The sequence below is a fragment of the Heteronotia binoei genome, chromosome 19 (genome assembly GCF_032191835.1).
Source record: "Heteronotia binoei isolate CCM8104 ecotype False Entrance Well chromosome 19, APGP_CSIRO_Hbin_v1, whole genome shotgun sequence".
In the NCBI taxonomy this organism is placed as follows: domain Eukaryota; kingdom Metazoa; phylum Chordata; class Lepidosauria; order Squamata; family Gekkonidae; genus Heteronotia; species Heteronotia binoei.
Window position 1 is genome coordinate 23,005,148 of NC_083241.1, and position 19,963 is coordinate 23,025,110.

Genomic DNA, 19,963 nt, shown 5'->3' on the forward strand with positions numbered 1-19,963 from the left:
GCAAACCACCCTGTTAAAAGTCTGCCGTGGAAACACTGTGAAAGCAACGTCACCCCAGAGTCGGAAACAACTGGTGCTTGCACAGGACTACCTTTACCTTTTTTAGGATCTGCAAATGGAAATAAATTAGCATACAAACACAAGAGTTAACAGATGTGAGAACAAAGTTACTGAACACATAAAAGGCTTGCTAAAATTAGAACAAATATTTGCTTTGGGTACTGTTCTCCTACCTGTTTTCAAACACTACTGCTAATATTCCAACCAAAATCCTTCTCACCTTTTCTCTGAAAATTACTTCTAGTAATATTAAATTCAGACACAAATGGGTACTTTATAGGAGGGGAATAGTAAACCTGAACAGCAGTTCTCTGGCAACATGATGGGGGAAATGTGGTGTAAAACCACCCATTTAAAAAATACAACTGCCCAGTACCTATGAGGCTTGGGTATGGTTTCTCCCATACAACTAAGTGCCCACTCTAACCATGACTGTTTCCAATTAATTAACATTTGAAAAAAACAATAGTTAGCTTCCTCCCCCTCCTCAACTGAATCAGTGGCTGAATCAGAGAGCCAGTTTGGTGTAGTAGTTAAGAGCACAGACCCTAATCTTGCAGCAGATGAGAGCGTGCATTGATCCATGTTGTAAAGAATTGAGTTGTAACGTCAGGAGAAAGAGGCAGAAGAAGTATTGATAAGCAAAACCATTAGGATTCCTTTCAAAAGCAGTTCCTTATTCTCTCCGTACTTTCATGAGTGGAACACTAACAAACTCAAAGGTTCTACCCACATCTTTACTATGTCTATTTTGAAGAAGCTTGTTTCTAAGAGACTGTGTGGGACTCTGTGTGGGGAAATTTCAAGTATTAAGTATTTGTGTTCCTAAGTTCTGTTTCATTTTAGTTGCACTAAAAGAACGCATTTATACACGTTTTACATGAGAGTTTCATTGCTTCCAGTGGTTGTTACATATAACTCACTATAGACACCGGTTCCAGTTGTATTTACCACAAGCTCTCTCAGAGCTGTTCTCAAAACAGCTCTCTCAGTCCCACCTACCTTACAGGGTGTCTGCTGTGGAGAGGGGAAGGGAAGGAGATTGTAAACCGCTCTGAGACTCGAGTGAAGGGCGGGGTATATATCCAATCTCTTCTTCTTCCCCCTCTAAAGAACCACATTCTGCCCTCTCCAGCTGTATGTACATAACCGATTATTTTGGTAGGATTTAACCATGACTAACTTTAGAGGGATGGAGGCTACCTTTTTCCAATGTATGCCGCTACTATGTACAGATCACTGCAACTAGGGTCGCCAGGTCTAAAGCTCTGGCCGGCTTGGGGTGGGAGGGAGCTTTCCAGGAATGGGGACAGGGCGACGTCACAGCACATGACCAGGGACATTGCATGGTGATGCTCTGGTATTTTGAGCAAAACTCTATGGTAACCATAGAGTTTTGCACAAAATACCAGAGAGGCACCACGTGAAGTCCCTGGTGTGATGACATCACTTCTGTGCAACATCATCGTGTTGGGGACATCGCTCTGGGCCATGGTCGTTGGGAGCGGGGCTTCCCCCCACTGGCCAGCTCGCTGGCAGTGGGCAGGAACTCCCAAAATCAGGGAATCTCCTTCTCTCACCTAAGGACTGGCAACCCTAACTGCAACACCAGCTGAGTAAAGAGAACGTGAGGATCTGTGGCCTTTGACTTCCAGAAAGCTTTTGATAAACTTTTATCTACCTAATCAGCAATTGATTTTCTAGGAAGGCCATCTTAAGAAACAGGTCACTCACTGACTGCCAGAAAAGTACAATTATCATAACCGTGCACCCCACTGCATACCTCTCTTGTTCTGAACAGACATTAGGCAGCACTTCCAGAACTGAGACAAAATCCCTGCACTACTGGACCATACAGCAATCCTTGCTCACTGCTGTAAGGAATACTGGTTTTATTCTGTCCATATTGCAGATGGGAGGAGGGGGCTGAAAAGCATGGCTTGCTTTAGGGCCCCATGCAAGTGGATGGTGGACATGAAAGTTGAACTGGGAGTTCCTTGCTAAGAGCTCAGTTTTCTTTGCCTCCAGCCTAGAAGAGCTCCATCAAATGGCGTTTCAAGGGAAAGTTCTCCTTGGACCCAATCTGTGGATTTCCAGGCAAACAAATGGATGGGAGTCCTTGCAGGGACACTTGTTATCTTCTTCCAAGCAGACACAATCCATGAGCGGCCTTGACTACTCCAAGATCATTCAAAAGTTCACATTCTTTAATTTTATCATCTCATATCTTTTTTAGCACTGCTGAACAGCAGAGGGCTAATAAAAACACCATAATTTCAGGGGACAAAATGTTTCTGCAGATGCAATCGCTCGAGTTACTCTAGAAGGGGATATGATGCAGCTAGACTAAACTCATCCCCACTGGATTTATGACAATTGTGCTGGATCATGGCATTTGATCCATTACTTCTTAATTGTCCATCCAAGTATACTTACTGTCTATCCCTTTTCCTCTCTGGTACACATGAAGTAGCCATTCCCTACCTTGTTCTTTCGCACATGGCCGTCCTTCATTTTTCCTTAGTTGTGGTTAGGCATTGCATTTGAACCACAGCTGAAGACCCAGTTGCAAACTCAAATATGAAAACATGGTAAGTGGACACACGGATGGGTCATTTATTTTTTTAATTTATTTTATTTTATTTATATCCCGTCCTCCCCGCCGAAGCAGGCTCAGGGCAGTTCACAACATAAAAACACAATAATTAAAAGCATACATATTATAAAAATAGTACATTCTATAAAAATTATACATACAATAATTAAATCAACATTTCATTTCGTTTGGTGCTAAAATCTAGATGTTATGTCTTATTCAATTTTTCAGTGCAACGGCATTCCATCTACGATGTGGCTCCATCTTTCTTTTATTCTTATAATTACTTAAAGGCCAGCTGGAAGAGGATGGTTTTGCAGGCCCTGCAGAACTGGCCAAGGTTCTGCAAGGCCCGCACTTCCTCTGGGAGTTGGTTCCACCAGTGGGGGGCAGCGATCGAAAAAGCCCTTTCCCTGGTGACTTTCAATATGGCCTCCTTCGACCCAGGGATTACCATCAGGTTTTGAGAAGCAGATCAAAGTATCCTCTGGGGAATATATGGGAAGAGACGGTCCCTAAGGTAGGCAGGTCCTCAACCATATAGGGCTTTAAAGGTAATAACCAGCACCTTGTAACGGATCCGGTACACTATTGGCAGCCAGTGCAGTTCCCGCAGCCTCGGCTGTGTGTGTTCCCACTTAGGGAGCCCCAATAACAGCCTGGCCGCCATGTTCTGCACTAGCTGTAGTTTCCAGGTTCGGCACAGGGGCAGCCCCACGTAGAGGGCATTACAGTAATCCAACCTCGAGGTGACCGTTGCATGGATCACTGTTGCCAGGTTGTCGTGGTCCAGGAAGGGGACCAACTGCTTCACCCGCCTAAGATGAAAAAAAGCGGATTTAGCAGTGGCTACTATCTGGGCCTCCATTGTCAGGGCAGGCTTCAGCAGTACCCCCAAACTTTTGACCTTGTGCACCATTTTTAGTGGCGCACTATCAAATGCTGGTAGGGGGATTTCCCTTCCCAGACTGCCCCGATTCAGGCAAAGGACCTCTGTCTTTGCTGGATTCAGCTTCAACCTACACAGCCTGAGCCATCTCGCCACAGCCTGCAGCGCCAGATCTAGATTTTCTGGGACACAGTCAGGCCAGCCGTCCATCAGTAGATAAGAGTTGGGTGTCATCATCATACTGGTGACAACGCAACCCATACCTCTGGGCAATCTGGGCAAGGGGGCACATGTAGATGTTGAACAACATCGGGGAGAGCACCGCCCCCTGTGGCATCCCACAATTAAGAGGGTGTCTCTGGAATAGGTCTCCCCCAATCGCCACCCTTTGTCCTCAACCATCAAGGAAAGAGGAAAGCCATTGCAAGGCCGACCCCTGAATCCCCGCGTCGGCAAGGCAGCGGGTCAGTAGCCGATGGTCGACTGTATCGAACACAGCCGATAGGTCTAACAACATCAGCACCGCTGAGCTGCCTCGATCCAGATGCCACTGGAGGTCATCCACCAGAGTGACCAGGATTTGCAGAGGGTTACAGAGGTTCCTCTATATATGCCCACAAAGGACAGGGCTTAGCTCAGCAGGCTAAACTATAACTCTATGGTACATCTGAGATCTTACCCAAAGTTCTGATGCCACAGTTTATGCTAATCACTAGGTAATATGCTTGCAACAGGCTAATATTAGGGTACTCTCTGGCTCTCAGAGTCCTTGGATGCTCACTATTCTTATCCTCAGAGTCCTTGGATGCTTACCATATAGTTTGGTGCAGTGGTTAAGTGCGTAGACTCTAATCTGAGGAAACTGGGTTTGATTCCCCACTCCTTCACCTGCACCTGCTGGTATGACCCTGGGTCAATCATAACTCTCTCTCAGCCCCACCTACCTCACAGGGTGTCTGCTGTGGGAAGGAGAAGGGAAAGGAGATAGTGAGTCGCTCTGAGACTCCTTCGGGTAGTGAAGGGTGGGGTACAAATCCAATTTCTTCTCTTCTTCTAATTGATTTGGAATTTCCAAATGTGGAGAGGAAGTCCATTCTGTTCAGCCAGCTTAGTTGCTCCAGAATTCTTACAAACTCAGAGCCTGTTCTAGCTTTCAGGAGTGACACATAATGTCATCCTGTCTTGGATACAGCAGCAGACCCACAAGCTCAGATTCCCACAAATCTCCTCTATGCATCTTTTCAGTCCTAAAAGTGGAGCTCTCACGCAATGCGCTCTCCATGACTCATACCCATGAGGAAGTGTTTTGCACCAGCTGAAATTTGCAAATTGTCATGAATGACAGGAAGCCTGTACATCAAACAGCTTCAATAAAAAAAAAAGTAAAATAGTTAGTGGCAGGCATGGTGAGGAGACTTCAGTAGACTCAAAACGCAGACATGGAGAAAGAGCAGTTTTTAATGTCTTGGGCTTTGTTCTTTCATACTTTAATCTTATCTCCTGTATGCGTTGCTTTTTCAAAAATTAATGGTTAACCAATGAGCAATGCCTGTAAAAGCAGCCATCTTTGGGTGCACCATCCAGGTTTCTAGAGCTAGCTCAAAAAACAAACAAGTAAACATGTCCACCATGGCTTTTAATGGATGGCAGAGATATCTTCAAGCAGGCACTGACCAGTCATTGGTCACTAGGACACGGCATTCCTGACATGCTTAAGCAGGAGCTGGGCAAGCAATTAGGGCGATATGATGTAAGCAGGGCCTTTTTTTGAGCAGGAACACACAGAAACGCAGGTCCAGGTGACTTGGTGTCAGAGGGAGTAGCCAAATATGCAAATGAGTTCCTATTGGGCTTTTTTTCTACAAAAAAGGTTCTGAATGTAAGCCAACAATAGGGGGGGAAAGAGTCAAAAACAGCCTGCCTGAAACATGGGCCTGAGGACAGGTGCTTAGAGAAGGGCATTTACATTAGCTTGTTTTAATGTTCTCCCATCTATGGTGTTATATGGGAGATTTAAGAAAAACCCATATTTTGATAGGTGGTGTTGACAGGCTGGAAAACTGTGCCCATGTGGGATGAATGAGATTGAGGATAATCACCATGTTCTTCTGTATTGTAAATTCTAAGACAATCTTTGTGCTGCATTTTTAAAGCCCTTTTTGCAACCTGTGGAGGGTCGATCTGAGGGCCATAAGATCTTTTCACTATTAGCTGCAAACAAGAGTAAAGCAATTGAATCTGTAGCAAAATTCTTTTCTTCCCATGCTTCCAGGAGGAGATGTTCTTTTTGACCACGGACTCTATCATTGTCTTTTAGGTTGTCTTGTTATGCCGACAAAGGTTTTGTGATGTGACAGTATACCCCACAGCAGAAAGAGGAAGCACCAAATCTTGTTTGAAGATGCATCTGCAAGGAGTTGAAGTCTTCACTCTCTCCCCTTCTAAGAAAAATGGCAGTCCCAGGCTCTTCTTCTTGCCACTCTGGGAAGTAGGGAAAGTATAACATCTGTGAAGAAATGTAGGTTTTCTCCTGGGAGGTTTGAGATGAGCAAAGCCTCTACTGTGCTAAAAGTATGCTTGTAAACATTTTCTTTTTAATAAATACTTTAGAACCTTGGACGCTGGGACTGGTTCCACATAGACCTCCATGGTCTCGGGCACGCTATTTTAAAAGAAGCACCAGGAGGAAGGAAGGTAGTTGGCAATTGGCTATTCCTCCAGAGGCACGCAAGGCAGTAAACTGTCCCCGTGGTGATCAGACACCAGGCAACAGGAGACACTGAGGCAAGGCCTCAGACGGGAAACTGGGAGTCCAGACCCTCCCAGCCGGCAATTCCATACAATGATCAGGTGGTGGCGACAAGCTACCTGATAGTGGAAGAAAAGCCCCTCCAGGTGTGAAGAAACACCCAGGAGGGCAAGGCCAAATAGGGCCTCCAGGCCAGAGGAGACATGTTCCGCCACAACATATATAAATCAGACAATAGGGGCATGATTCATCCAGCATGAATCACAGTATTCTATGCAGAAAGAACATTTTGTATTAAAACAAAACAAAAACCCCACCCAAACCTAAAAGACCCAATGAGCTGTCTCTGGAGCCAGTGAGGTTGGACAAATATGATCTTTGGAGGCTAGAATGTACAGCCAGTTCCCCATCCTCTCCACTAGCACCCCATTGACAGACAAACCCAGCCGTCCGTCCCGTACTTCTGCCACCAAAGCGGCTGTAGGAAGAGACAGATCTGTGTGGCAAATGCTCGTGAAGAGATCCTTTCGGAAGTCTGTCAGAGGTCGCTGTCTAACACCAAACAGAAGTTGTGTTTAATGTCTCTGACCTCAGCCTACATTGAGGGAAAGGCTTGTACGGATGACACACAAACTGTAACGGAAAAATATCTGTCACCGGCTGGCAGCTGACTTGGGTTTTATTCTTTCTACCCAATTTTTTTAAGCATTTCCCCATTTTAAGATGAGGACAGAGTTGTAGCCAGCTGAATCCTCTCTAGTGGGGCTGCCCCAATTCCAGATGGGAACTTTAAAGAAAAAAATGGGGTGGAGGGGATACGGAAGTTCCTTCAGGACTGAGGAGGGGAGCTGGGGACATATTTGCCTGCCAAATGAGATCACACCTGAGTTTCCGTTCCTTCTCTGCTACAGATATTAAGCCAGAGGGGCTTCTAGTAGGGTGGGGAGGCTGGGAAGATCCTTGCCTACTGAACAAGGTCAGGACTAAGCTTCTGCCCCTCCTCAGAGGCAGGTATTTCACCTGGTTGTAGCCAAAGGAAAGAGCCCAAGGCCTGTACGGTCTTCGCCTGTGGCCCTGAGAAAGCTAGACTTCTACAGAAGCCCAGCATCGTCATGTGTTGGTTTAAATTGTATTTGTTTGCATCTATTTTAAGACACTTTGTATTCCCCAATGCAAATACTTACATAAACCAATAGAAATGTCTGTAACCTGGCTGCCAGGCACATGCATCTATGGGTATTTCAGCATCTATGAACTGTTCTTCAGCTAGTATCAGTTGCCCTGCAAAAAATATTGCCTTCTTCCAGTGAACACCTTCTTTACACAAATAAACACTCTCCTGACTACCTCTTTTCTCCTGTAAGCCATGCCCCCAGTCATGCAGTATAAGGTTAATCAGAAATAAATCCCATTCAGTTCAATAAGACTCACTTCCTAGAAAATGTGACTGGGTTTCAACTTCAGTAACGAAAGGAAGGTTGACCCATGATATATGTAGACGTCCTGCCCAAACTGCAGCTCAGCAGCCACATGTGGCTCTTTCACACATATTGTGTGTGTCTCAGAGCCCCCACTGCCCTGGTTGGCTGGTTTGAAGAAGGCATTTCTTTCTTTAAATCACTTTTCCAAGCTAGCCAGCAGCTTGGAGAATGTATTTAAAGTTGCTTTCTTTCTACTTCTCCCTCCCTCCCTCCATCTATTTGCTTGCCAGCCTGCCCTCCCTCCCTCCAGCTCTCAACCATCTGGCATTTATTCTATGCGGCTCTCCCACTAACCAAGTTTGGCCACCCCATCCTAGGAGAGTGCTTGGAGGAGGAGCCTGGACACCAGAATCTATCCTGCTTAAAAACATGCTTGCTTCCTTTCTTTAACTGCAAACTATTACATCACAAATTTTAAAATTCACAGTTTAAAAACAAAAAATACAACAACCCTGAGATCAGAGGAATATGTAAGGCATCCTTTGACCCTACTCTGGCAGCATGCAACAAACCAGCGCTAAACCATCTGCCAATAGCTGACATTTCTTTCAAAATGCTTTTGCACCCCGCTATTCTATGAATTACGGTAGTTTTAAAAACACATTTTAGAGTGCAGGCAAGCCATCTTAGGGTCACTACTTCTGCTATCCTGCTTTGGTTAGGGACTTCAGTTTTGAAAGACTAAAAATGGAAAATGGACCCATTTCACCTGTAACATTGCAGAAGGCTGAAAAAGCAGAGCTAAACAACTAAAAAATATGCTAGTTCCCAGCATATGCTGGGAACTAGGTTCACTTCCCAGAATCTCCTGGTAAAAGGTTCAAATAACAGGTGAGGTGAAAGACCTCTGCCTGAGACCCTGGAGAGCTGCTCCCAGTCTGAGTAGACAATACTGATAGACCAGTTTCAGATATTCAGAGAAGGGAAAGGAGATTTTATATAAAGAACAGAAGAAAGGGCCAAATCACAAAACAAAGCAGAAGCCAGGTAAATTCTGCTTTATACAAAATTCATTTGTTCACTGGATGTCAGTCCCTTCATCTTGAACTATCTTCATATAAAACCTATAGCTACTTCTGGGCACAATTCAAAATGCTGGCTGTTATCTCTAAAGGCAAAAGAAGAAGGGGACTGCAAAAGATGAGATGGCTGGACAGCGTTACTGATGTAACTAACATGAATTTGAGCAGACTTCGAAGGATGGTGGAAGACAGGAAGGCCTAGCATGACTTGGTCCATGAGGTCACAAAGAGTCGGACTAGACTGTGCAACTGAACAACAAAATCTCTAAATCTGGAGTTGGTAGGCATCTTGAGAACAACCCCTCCTTTACAGGTAGTTACTTCCTTCTTCCTTACTTTTCCAGCATCCTTTACTGATATAATGAATTATTATTATTATTATTATTATTATTATTATTATTATTATTATTATTATTATTATTATTTGTCACAGTCAGATATTTGACTGGTCAACAGTGTTCTGCAATTCATGATCTAGCCAAGGTCTTGGGAACTGAAGATGTATCTTCACAGGATTGTTGCGGTTCCAAGCAACAGTGTCTTCTGGAGCTGAGCTGGTGTTATTTGCTCAATGTCTACAATGTACAGATGTTTCTTGAGACTTCTTAGCACTGCTTCAAGATTCCAATGACAACTGACACTAGAGTAACCTTCTTCTTCCATAGGCACTCTAACTCTATTTGCAGGTCTTGGTATTTTGTGATCTGCTCCTGCTCTTTCATTTCTGCCTTGCTGTCTCCTGGGATTGCAATGTCAATGATCCAAACCTTATTTCTCAATTTTTTATACAATTGTAGTATCACATGCTTATTTGAAATTGCAGTATTTAATAAATACTTTATAACTGCTGATATTGGTAGTGGTTCTCTATACCACATAAACCTCTACCATCCTGGACATGCTATTTTAAAAGGAGAGCCAGGAGGAATGGAGGGCAGGCAGATAGCAAGTAGCTTCTCCCCTAGTGCTGCACAAGGCAGTAAGCTGTCCCCATGGTAACCAGACACTGGGCAGCAGGAGACACAGAGGCAAGGCCTCAAAACTTGGAAGGGAAGCTGGGAGTCTTGACCCTCTCGGTGGACAATTCCTACAAAAGTCAGGTGGTGGCAGTTGACCAGAGAGAGAGAGAAAACCCCTCTGGTGTTGGGAAAACCTTGGTAGGAAGGGTGGAACCAGGCCTGCAAGTCAGAGCAGGACTGTTTCACCTTTATTGTTGTTGTTGTTAGCAAAATTAATATCACATCTTTCTAACCCTTACAAGGGCCACCAAGGTGGATAACAATTTAAAAGATAGTTGATGACATTACACTGTAAAACCACTGTAATAAAAGCATGCATTATGAAACCATTTTAACAATGACATATAAAACACACATCATTAAAATAACTTTTTTATAGTTTAGAGTAACTCTTTGTAGAGTTAAAAAAAGAGTTAAAATACATACAAAACATAAACACATTGAGTAAGACAAAGGGCTCATTGAGGGAATGTCAAACAAGGCTTCACCTGCTGGCAAAAGATGGCAGCAGAAGGGGTCAGATGAATCAACCTGGAGAGAGAGTCCCAGAGCTTTGGTGCCATGGCCAAGAAAGCTCTCTCCAAAGTTGCCATCTGCCTGATCTCAGAAGGTGGGGGTGCTTGAAGCAGGGCCTCCAAAGATGACCATACCAGTCGGGTGGGTTCATAAGCAGTTAGGCAGCCCTTCAGGTATGTTTGTCCCAAAACACATACATCTCTGAAGGTTAACACCAGTACCTCAAATTGTGCCCAGAAACAAACTGGAAACCAGTGCAGGTGAGTCAAGGCTGGAGTGATATCGCCCCTAAACCCACTCCAGTCAACAACCTGGTTGCAGTGTTCTGCAGCAACTGAAGTTTCCAAACACTTTTCAAGGGCAGCCCCACACAGAGAGCATTGCAGTAATCTAATCTGGATGTAACAAGGCATGTACCACAGTGGCCAGATCTTTTCTGTCCAGGAAAGCCTGTAGCTGGCTTACCAGTCACAGCTGGTAAAAGTAGGCTTCCCAATCCCCAGGTCCCAGCGGGGGATCCCCTGGTTTTACAGGCTTCCCCCCTCCCCCAGCCAGCTGGCCAGCGGGGGAAGCTCCACCCCCACAGCCATTATGCACCTCCAGGAACGATTCCCATAGGGAATGATGGGGAATTGATCCGCGGGTGTCAGGGGCTCTGGGGGGGCTGTTTTTTGAGGTAGAGGTGCCAAATTTTCTGTATAGCATCTAGTGCCTCTCCCCAAAATACCTCCCAAGTTTCAAAAGGATTGGACCAGGGGGTCCAATTCTATGAGCCCCAAAAGAAGGTGCCCCTATCCTTCATTATTTTCTATGGAAGGAAGGCATTCTAAAAGGTGTGCTGTCCCTTTAAATGTGATGGCCAGAACTCCCTTGGAGTTCAATTATGCTTGTCACACCCTTGCTCCTGGCTCTGCCCCCAATGTCTCCTGGCTCCACCCCCAAAGTCTCCTGGCTCCACCCCCAAAGTCCCCAGATATTTCTTGAATTGGACTTGGCAACCCTAGGTAAAAGGCACGCTTGGCCACAACTGCCTCCTACTTATCCAGCAGTAGGTCCAGGAGCATCCCCAAGCTCCAGATCACTTCCTTCAAGAGGACTACAATCCCAGAATAGGTGACACCTTACATCTTTGGTCAGGCCTTCTATCTACCAGTAGCACTTTCATCGTGTCAAGATTAAGCTTCAGTTTATTAGCCCACATCCATTCCAAAAACTGCCTTCAGGTACTGGTTCAGGGTATCTACAGCCTCTCTGGGATCAGCTAGAAATGCAAGCTACAGTGGAGTGTCATGCACATATACTGGTGATAACGCCACCAAAATATCTAGATGACCTCATCTAGAAGTTTCACATAGATGTTGAAGTGCATAGGAAACAAGTGGGGACCCTGCAGAACCCCACAGGCCAAAGCTGTGAGGCTGAAGAGCAGTCCCCCAGCATTAACTTCTGAAACATACCTTTCAGGTAAGTCCAGAACTGTGACAGAATGGTACTTTCCATGCCGTTCAGATAGGTGGTCTAGGAGGATACAATGATTGTTTCAAAAGCTGATGAGAGGTCATCCACCAGGGCAACCAGGGGTGTCAAACATGTGGCCCAGGGGCCGAATCAGGCCCCCGGAGGGTTTCTATCAGGCCTCGAGCAACTGGCTCTTGTCCACTTCCTTCTCCCTCTTTCTTGCTTTCTTCTGCATCTCAGCTTGCTTTGCAAGACTTGCTCAATCACACAGGAACTACAGAGCAAAACCTTGATTTTCTCCTTTGATTGAGGCTCCTCCCCCTCCTGGTTCCCTGGGGAGGGAGGGAAAGAGCCAAAGTTTCCTTTGCACATGGGAGAGATACAAAGAAAGCACATCTAAGACCAACAAGTGCTAATATTTTAAGCATGTTTTATTTAAAGTCTTTAGTCATGTTTGTCTGTGTCCTTTAAAAAGTTTATATCTCTGCTACCTAATCTTAAATAGGTACACACATGACCCAGCCCAACACAACCCAGCCTGGACCAACAAGGTCTCATTTAGGTCAAATTAGGCCCGCATAGCAAATGAGTTTGACACCCCTGCTCTAGATGGTATCCAGGATTTTCTGAGACACTGGGAAATGGTTCCCCACCGCCACCTTGAATTCTGCTGTGCGTATCTGTCAGAGTCTTCCTTCTAAGGCTTGGTTTTGGCTTGCCAGGTTGATTCAGCTTTGACATTAATTCTGTGAGTCTTGCAACATTGTGTTCTTTGAGCAAGTTGGTTTGTGTTGGGTTTGAGGTTTGTAATAGATTCTTTGTTTCAGCATTGCCCTAGATCTCACATTGTATATTGCGTTGGATTCCATGAATTTACATTTGCTGGGCTTGCAACAGCAGTCCCCTTTGGTTTTGCTTTGATATTGGGCAAGACGCTCAGGTTGTACATTTGTTGTCTTAGGCGTGCCACATTGTCCCACACTTCTGCCAGGATTTTCTGGTTCTGCATTGGTTCTTCAGGGTTATTGGTTCTGATTTGAGAGGCTTTTGGTCAAGGGCTGCTTTGCTTGCTTTTCTGTCTCTGGCTATTCTTTGCTCTGAGAAAGCCTGGAATCCCCCCTCCCCCCCAGAAATAATGAAGTACGGCTCGGGGTAGCTTGTTTAAGAGTCCATAGAGTTTGGACCTCTTGGTCCAATTCACTTGAAACTTGAAGGTTACTTAAAGGACAGGCACCAGCTGCAATTTTGGTGCAATTTGCTTAAAAAAAAGAAGTCCCTCAGCCCTCCAGAAATATTCCTCATAGGGATTCCTGATAAAGGTAACGAAAGCAACGTCACCCCAGAGTCGGAAACGACTGGTGCTTGCACTACCTTTAACTTTTTTTTTTAGTCCCCTGTGCAAGCATCAGTTGTTTCCAACTCTGGCTACCAACAGAGTACCAGATCCACTTCAAGGTTTTGGCCTTAACATTTAAAGCCTTACAAAGCCGACATACCTGCAGGACTGCCTCTCCCATATGCGCCCCAGAGATTGCTGTGTTCCACTTCGCAGCATGTCCTGACCATCCCTGGCCCAAAGGACATTCAACTTGCCTCAACCAGGGCCAGGGCCTTTTTGGCCTTGGCCCCGGCCTGGTGGAATCAGCTCCCTGTGAAGATCTGGGCCCAATATGAATTAATCCCATTTCATAGGGTCTGCAAGACAGAGCTATTCTGCCGGGCCTTCAGTCTTATTTCCATCTGTTGGCCTCCTTTACTTGTCATGACGCTATCTTATTTTAATCTACAAAAATCTTATCTAATTTTGCCTGGAAAAAAAAGCCCTGCATTTATCAGTCTTACTGCAAAACACTTCCATGTGGTGTAGCAGTTAGAGTTTTGGACTAAAACTGGGAAGGGCCCAGGTTCAAATTTACATTTGCCCTGAAGATCACTGGATTTCCATTGGCCAATCACTCTCTCTCTTGTAAGGATAAAATAGAAGGGATATCCATGAACACTGCCCACTGCCCAGTGCTCGTAGGAAGAAGGAAGCAACAAATAGGTTGTTCAGTTTCTATATGCACCAACCCTTCAGCACAAGTGCCAAAAGGAAAAAAATATATACAATTCAGGCATCCATATAGGTGCTCCTCTATGGCAAGAAAATTTGCTTTCAGATAAACAAGGGACAGAAGAGTTACAAAACTCATTTTACTTTTTTTGGGAGGGTCACAAATTACTTCAATTGCAACACTTAGCCAGGCATGCTAGCTGAGTTTTTTTTAAAAATTAAAGAACTGTAGTATAGTCCAAGCTCTGCTCAAAACCTGAGTTCAATCCCAGTGGAAGCTGGGTTCAGGTAGCCGACTCAAGGTTTCCATCCTTCCAAGGTCAGTAAAATGAGTACCCAGCTTGCTGGGGGGGCGGGAATATAGATGACTGGGGAAGGCAATGGCAAACCACCCTGTAAAGTCTGCCATGAAAACGTTGTGATGTGACGTCATCCAAAGTCGGAAACGACTGGTGCTTGCACAGGGGACTACCTTTACCTTTAGTCTAGTAAATATTATATACTTAATTGCAAGACTGCTCCAGTTTGGTTTTTAAAAGAGAACATTGAGAAGGCTTGAGAAGAGGAAAATTGCTCTTTAAATACTCCCCCTCCATTAAAAATGGGTGCTGAACATGTGGAAACCAAAGCTTCTGCTTTATAAAATGCTAAGCTTTCACATAATGGTGAGTGACATATTTACAGATTTTACAAGGTGGGGGGAGGTAGAAAAGGTGCCTGGGAGTTTAATTTTAAGCCAAAAGTTCAGTCCACAGCAGCGAAAAGGTCTGGAAGAATGCGCACATCAGAAACATTGCTATTTAATTATGCTCTATTCTGCAAAGTTGATATCATCATAATTTATGAACCTTGGAGGCTGTAAAAAATTTTTTCACAAATGGAACAAGGAAGCTAGAGGCAAAGTATATCAGTCACTTTCAGTTCCAACCCTTCAAGCAGTCCAATTGTCATCTGGATGGAACATACAAACAGGGAAAGCCTCAGGCAGGCTAATATTGGTTTCACAAATGGTGTAAGAGACGTACAAGCAACTAAGTTTAAGTCCAACCTTAAATCAATTTGGAGTGAAGATTTTAAAAGAAATCCTTTGATGGGGGGATATTTTGCACATACAAAAATCCCTGTGCAACTCCCTGCATCTCCAGTTAAAGGATCTTAAGTTGCCAATACTGCAAAAGATCTTCCTCTGCCTGGGATCCCACAGAGCCACCTGCCAATCGGAAAGAAGCATACTGACCCAGATGGACCAATAATCTGAGACAAGATAAGGCAGCATCATACAATCAAATGACTTCTCAGTTCAGAAAAAAAGACCACTGAGAAGGGTATGATAGAGATTTATAACTGGGGCAGAGAGAGTAGACAGAGTTTTGTGCTGTCTCCCATGGAGAGGGGCTCAAGGCTATGCAATGGAAGTGGATGGGCAGTAGGTTCAGGATAGACAATATTTTAATAGGGTTGACTCTTTGCTTTACGTCTGCAGGACTGACACCTGAGCTACTTCAAGTGGCAAAATCAGGCTCAAAGATGCTTCTTTTTTTTTTATAACTCACAATTTTTATTTTTAACAAATCAATACAAAATAACCAACCATTAACATATAAACAATTCTTTGCTGAGTAAAATGTATTACACCACTTGAGCCACACATATCTAGGACATCACAAGGGAAAACTCTTTGCTGACAGGTTTCTAGGGTTGCCAATCTCCTGGTGGGGCCTGGGGAGCTCCAGGAATTACAACTGATCTCAAGACCGCAGAGATGACTGCTTTAGAGGATGGATTCTATGGCATCATATCCCACTTAAGCCCCTCCTCCCCTCAAACCCCACCCTCCCCAGGCCCCACCCCCAAATCTCCAAGAAACAGGGATTGGCAACTCTACTGTCAACAAACCAGCTAAGTGATGGTTCACATTTTTACACTTTAGGGGGTAAAACAGCTCCAATATACATTGGGCATTTGTAAAAAAAAAAAAAAAAAAAAGGTAAAGCTAGTCCCTGTGCAAGCACCAGTCGTTTCCAACTCTGGGGTGACGTTGTATCACAACATTTTCATGGCAGACTTTTTTTACAGGGTGGTTTGCCATTGCCTCAGCTACACTTTGCCTCCAGGAAGCTGGGTACTCATTTTACTGACCTCGGAAGGATGGAAGGCTGAGACAACCTTGAACTGGCTACCTGAACCCAGCTTCCGCCAGAATCAAACTCAGGTCATGAGCAGAGCTTGGACTGCAGTACTGCAGCTGACCACTCCGTGCCACAGGGCTCCTTGGACATACAAAATTGTAGCAGCATGAACAGCTAATGCTCAGACTAATTATTTGTTTTTAAAAGAAAAAGTATGCAAAATCATTCTGCTCTTCTGTTATATTTATATGGAGTCTTCCATAGTTCGTGGAATGTATGCTGGTTTTTCTAGTCCAGCCCATTTTCTTCACTGCTATTTATTTTTGCCTGGGAGAGCAGATATATAGCTGGAGTATAAATAGAACGCACAGTACGTTTGTTGTAAGCCGGCCCAATTCTGTAGCATTCATTCATTGTAAGTCGCCTTAACCCTGTTCAGGCTGAAATAAAACTGCTTTCATCAAAGTACTTTCACTTGTATGAAGCTGCCAATCAACTGTCTAAAAGAATGCTTAATTCCAATAAAGTGAAACTTGCCAATCAATCCATCCATACATACTGTCTAGGAAGTGTGCCATAGCATGCAGCCTTATTTCCAAACAACCAAACCTATGATTGGGATTATGAGACATGGGTACACAGTGCGGTCTTTAGCATGTTTATTCAGAAGTACGTCTCACCAAAGTCCATGAGACTTGCTCTCTAAGTGAAATCAGGACTGCAGTCCGAGTTCACTGGGATTCAAGCTGCCATCTTACACATCTCACACTTGGAATAGAAGAGCCATCAACTTTTAGATAGTTCTTATTCCAAGAGAAGGGGGATTGATACCCCAACCTTCACTTGGAGTGGTTTACAGTCTCCTTCCCTTCCTCACCTCAAAACAGACACTAAGACCGATTTCGCACATACCCTTACGCCGCGCTCATGTCTGTCTTCTCCGCGCGGCTTCCTCCCAATTTCCCACTATTTGTGCCAGGGTTTTTGCGGTTTTCACACAGCAAACGGAAACTGCTAAAAAACAGTTTCCGTTTGCTGCATGAAAACCCAATGTTTGCTGCAACCCTGGTGCAAATAGTGGGAAATCGGGAGGACGCTGCGCAGAGAAGACAGATGTGAGGGCGGAGTAAGGTGAGTGCGAAATCAGCCTGAGAGAACCACTTCAGCTGACAGACTCTGAGAGGGCTCTGAGAGAACCACTCGAGAGAACAGCTCTGAGAGAACCGTGAGTGGCCCAAGGTCACCTAGCTGGATGCATGTGGAAGAGCGGAGAATCAAACCCAGTTCTCCAGATTAGAGTCCACCGCTCTTAACCATTACGCTACACTGGCTCAGTGCTTTCTGAGAAGATGGATGGATCTACCTCATGAAAACACATGAAGCTGCTTATACCACATCAGACTGGTGACCTGTTGAGTTCAGTATTGTCTGCTCTAACTGGCCGCAGCACTCCAGATTCTGGAGAGAAGTCTTTCATATCACCTCCTATCTGATCCTTTTCAAACGGGAGACTGCAGGGGCTAAACCTGGGATCTTCAGTGCACAAAGCAAGTACTCTGCTATGGAGCTACGGCTTCATAGATGAAGAGATGAGTTATTATGTTTTGGGTCTTAATTCATGCTTTTCCATCAGACTATAAACTTCGAAGAACACAAACAGCGTCAACTGTGCAGATTTTCATGTCTGTGAGTGTAAATACTACATAAAATGGACTTGATAGGCAAGCTGTACCTGAATCTCTGCCTACGCTTATTTACTTACATAAAATACTGAAATCCTGCTTTTTCCCTTAAGAGGTGACTTACAAAAAGATGCCAAACAGGCACCAATAGAGACAATTAAAACTCCTCTAAAATCCAGGGCGGGGGTGGTGGGGGGGGTGGGAATGTTAACAATAGTAAGGCTGCCTCACCAGCCCACTCAGAAGACTTACCCAGGGATACCAACATTTAACATATTTTACAAGCATCAAAGACAAAAGAGAGTCTGGACATGAAAAGCCTTGCATTACGAGGTTCTTGCAAGCAAACTGTAACCCCAATGTTATTGAGGGGGTCCTGAACAAGCTTCTTGTCACGGGGTGGGGGTGGGAGTGCGGGGGGGAGGGGGAGGGGGTGAGCAAGCTCTGCCAATTGGGAGTTGAAATCACAACTACAACCTCTGTTCCCAAAGCTGCCACCTCCAGGTTCAGAAATTCCTGGAAATTTGGGGAGTGGAGCTTAAGAAAGATGAGGTATAGAGTCCACCCTCCAAAGCAGCCATTTTCTCTAGTGTAATTAATCTCTGTAGTCTGGAGATCAGCTGTAATTCCAGGAGATCCCCAGGCCCCACCTGTAGGTTGGCAACTCTACGCAGCATGCTTCCCCACCTCCCCTCCCCACTTTTTGCCTGCATCTTGCCTATCACCTGGCCCACCTCTGTGCCTCAAACCCTCAAAGAACTGCAAGGTCGATTTGCTGTTCCAACCTCACACAGCTTCTGGGTACAGCCAGTCTGGTGACTTCAGTGGGACATTCTGAATAAAGGAATGAAGTTGGAGAGAAGGCGATGGCTTCTTCTTCCATTGCACGGATGTTACTGTTGCTACTCTACAACTGTTGTAATGTATTGGCTGAAATACGCGCCCACGCGCAGAGGCGGCTGGGTACCCCAGGCATCTCTAGCACGGGGCGCGGAATCCCCGCCTACCACATCACGGCGGGAAGTTTAACAGGCCAGGATTGGCCTGACCTGTACAGGAGGCTGAACCGGGTAATGTACATAAGCGGGGCCCGGCCCGCGTGCTCTCTCTCTTGCAACGTGCTCCTAATAAACTATGTTGCCCTACTCTCGTCTCCGCTTCGAGTACGTTACACTGGCGACGAAGGTGGGATCTTAGCCTCAGCGGCTACCACGGAGATCTAGGGCAACCACGAGGCCTGACCGCCGCCACAATGGCCACACAGAGCGGAACCACCGGCTACCTCGAGACATTCGACCCCGCCAATCCCGAGGCCTGGGAGTCCTACGCGGAGCGAGTCGAGTTCTACCTAAGGGCCAACAAGGTCACCGACGCAGGCTCAAAGAGGGACGTTCTCCTGAGCATCTGCGGGCCAGCCACGTTCGAGATCGCCAAGGGTCTCTCAGCTCCCGCCCGCCTCACGGAGAAGTCCTACGAGGAGATCATCAGGCTCCTCACCGGCCATTTCTCGCCACAGCCTTCGCGGGTGGCCCGTCGGTTCCTGTTCCACAGAAGGGACCAGGCCGTGGGGGAATCGGCCGCCGACTACCTGGCGGCTCTCCGCAAGATCGCCGGGAACTGCAACTTCCCCCAGCTGGAAGACACCCTGGCCGACCGATTCACGTGGGGCCTCCGCGACGAGAGGCTCCAGCAGAAGCTCTTCGCCAAAGAAGAGCTCACCCTCCAGAGCGCCTTCAGCGACGCGGTGGCGTTCGAGAGGACCTCCAGGACCTTCCCCAAGGCCCGGACAGAAGATGCCCACCACGAGGAGCTGGACCACGACTGCCCAGAGGAGGAAGAAGCCCACCAGCTGCGCCGCCCAGCCGGGCCACCCAGCAGAGCCGCCCAACGCCCCCGAGCGGCCGAAAGGCCCCCAGCGACGGAGAGGGTCCCGGCCACCAAGTGCGCCAGCTGCGGCGACCCCCACGACAGGCGGGACTGCCGATACCGGACCTGGGACTGCCGGAGCTGCGGAAAAACGGGCCACATTGCGAGGGCTTGCCGAGCCAAGCCCAACCGCCGGAGGCCGACCACGCACCACGAGTCGGCGGAGTTCCACTCCACGGACTCCACGTCCCTGCAGGTACTGAACTTGCCCCTATCCACCCCCGATAAAATCAAAATGGCGGTCCTCATCGAGGGGAGCCCCTGCCAAATGGAAGTGGATTCTGGTTCCTCCATCTCCATTATAGCGGAGGAAACCCTGAGGAAGCTGTGCCCTCCCCAGCGGCTGCAAATAAGGCCGGCGAACTTCATACTCCGGGACTTTC

The 19,963-nt window shown here is 46.1% G+C and overlaps 1 protein-coding gene across 1 annotated transcript in view; it reads right to left on the minus strand.

The window, feature by feature from the left end:
* Positions 1 to 19,963, minus strand: part of PDE8A (phosphodiesterase 8A) — a 213,336-nt gene that overhangs the window by 182,242 nt on the left and 11,131 nt on the right. The gene's annotated exons all lie outside the window — the stretch shown is intronic.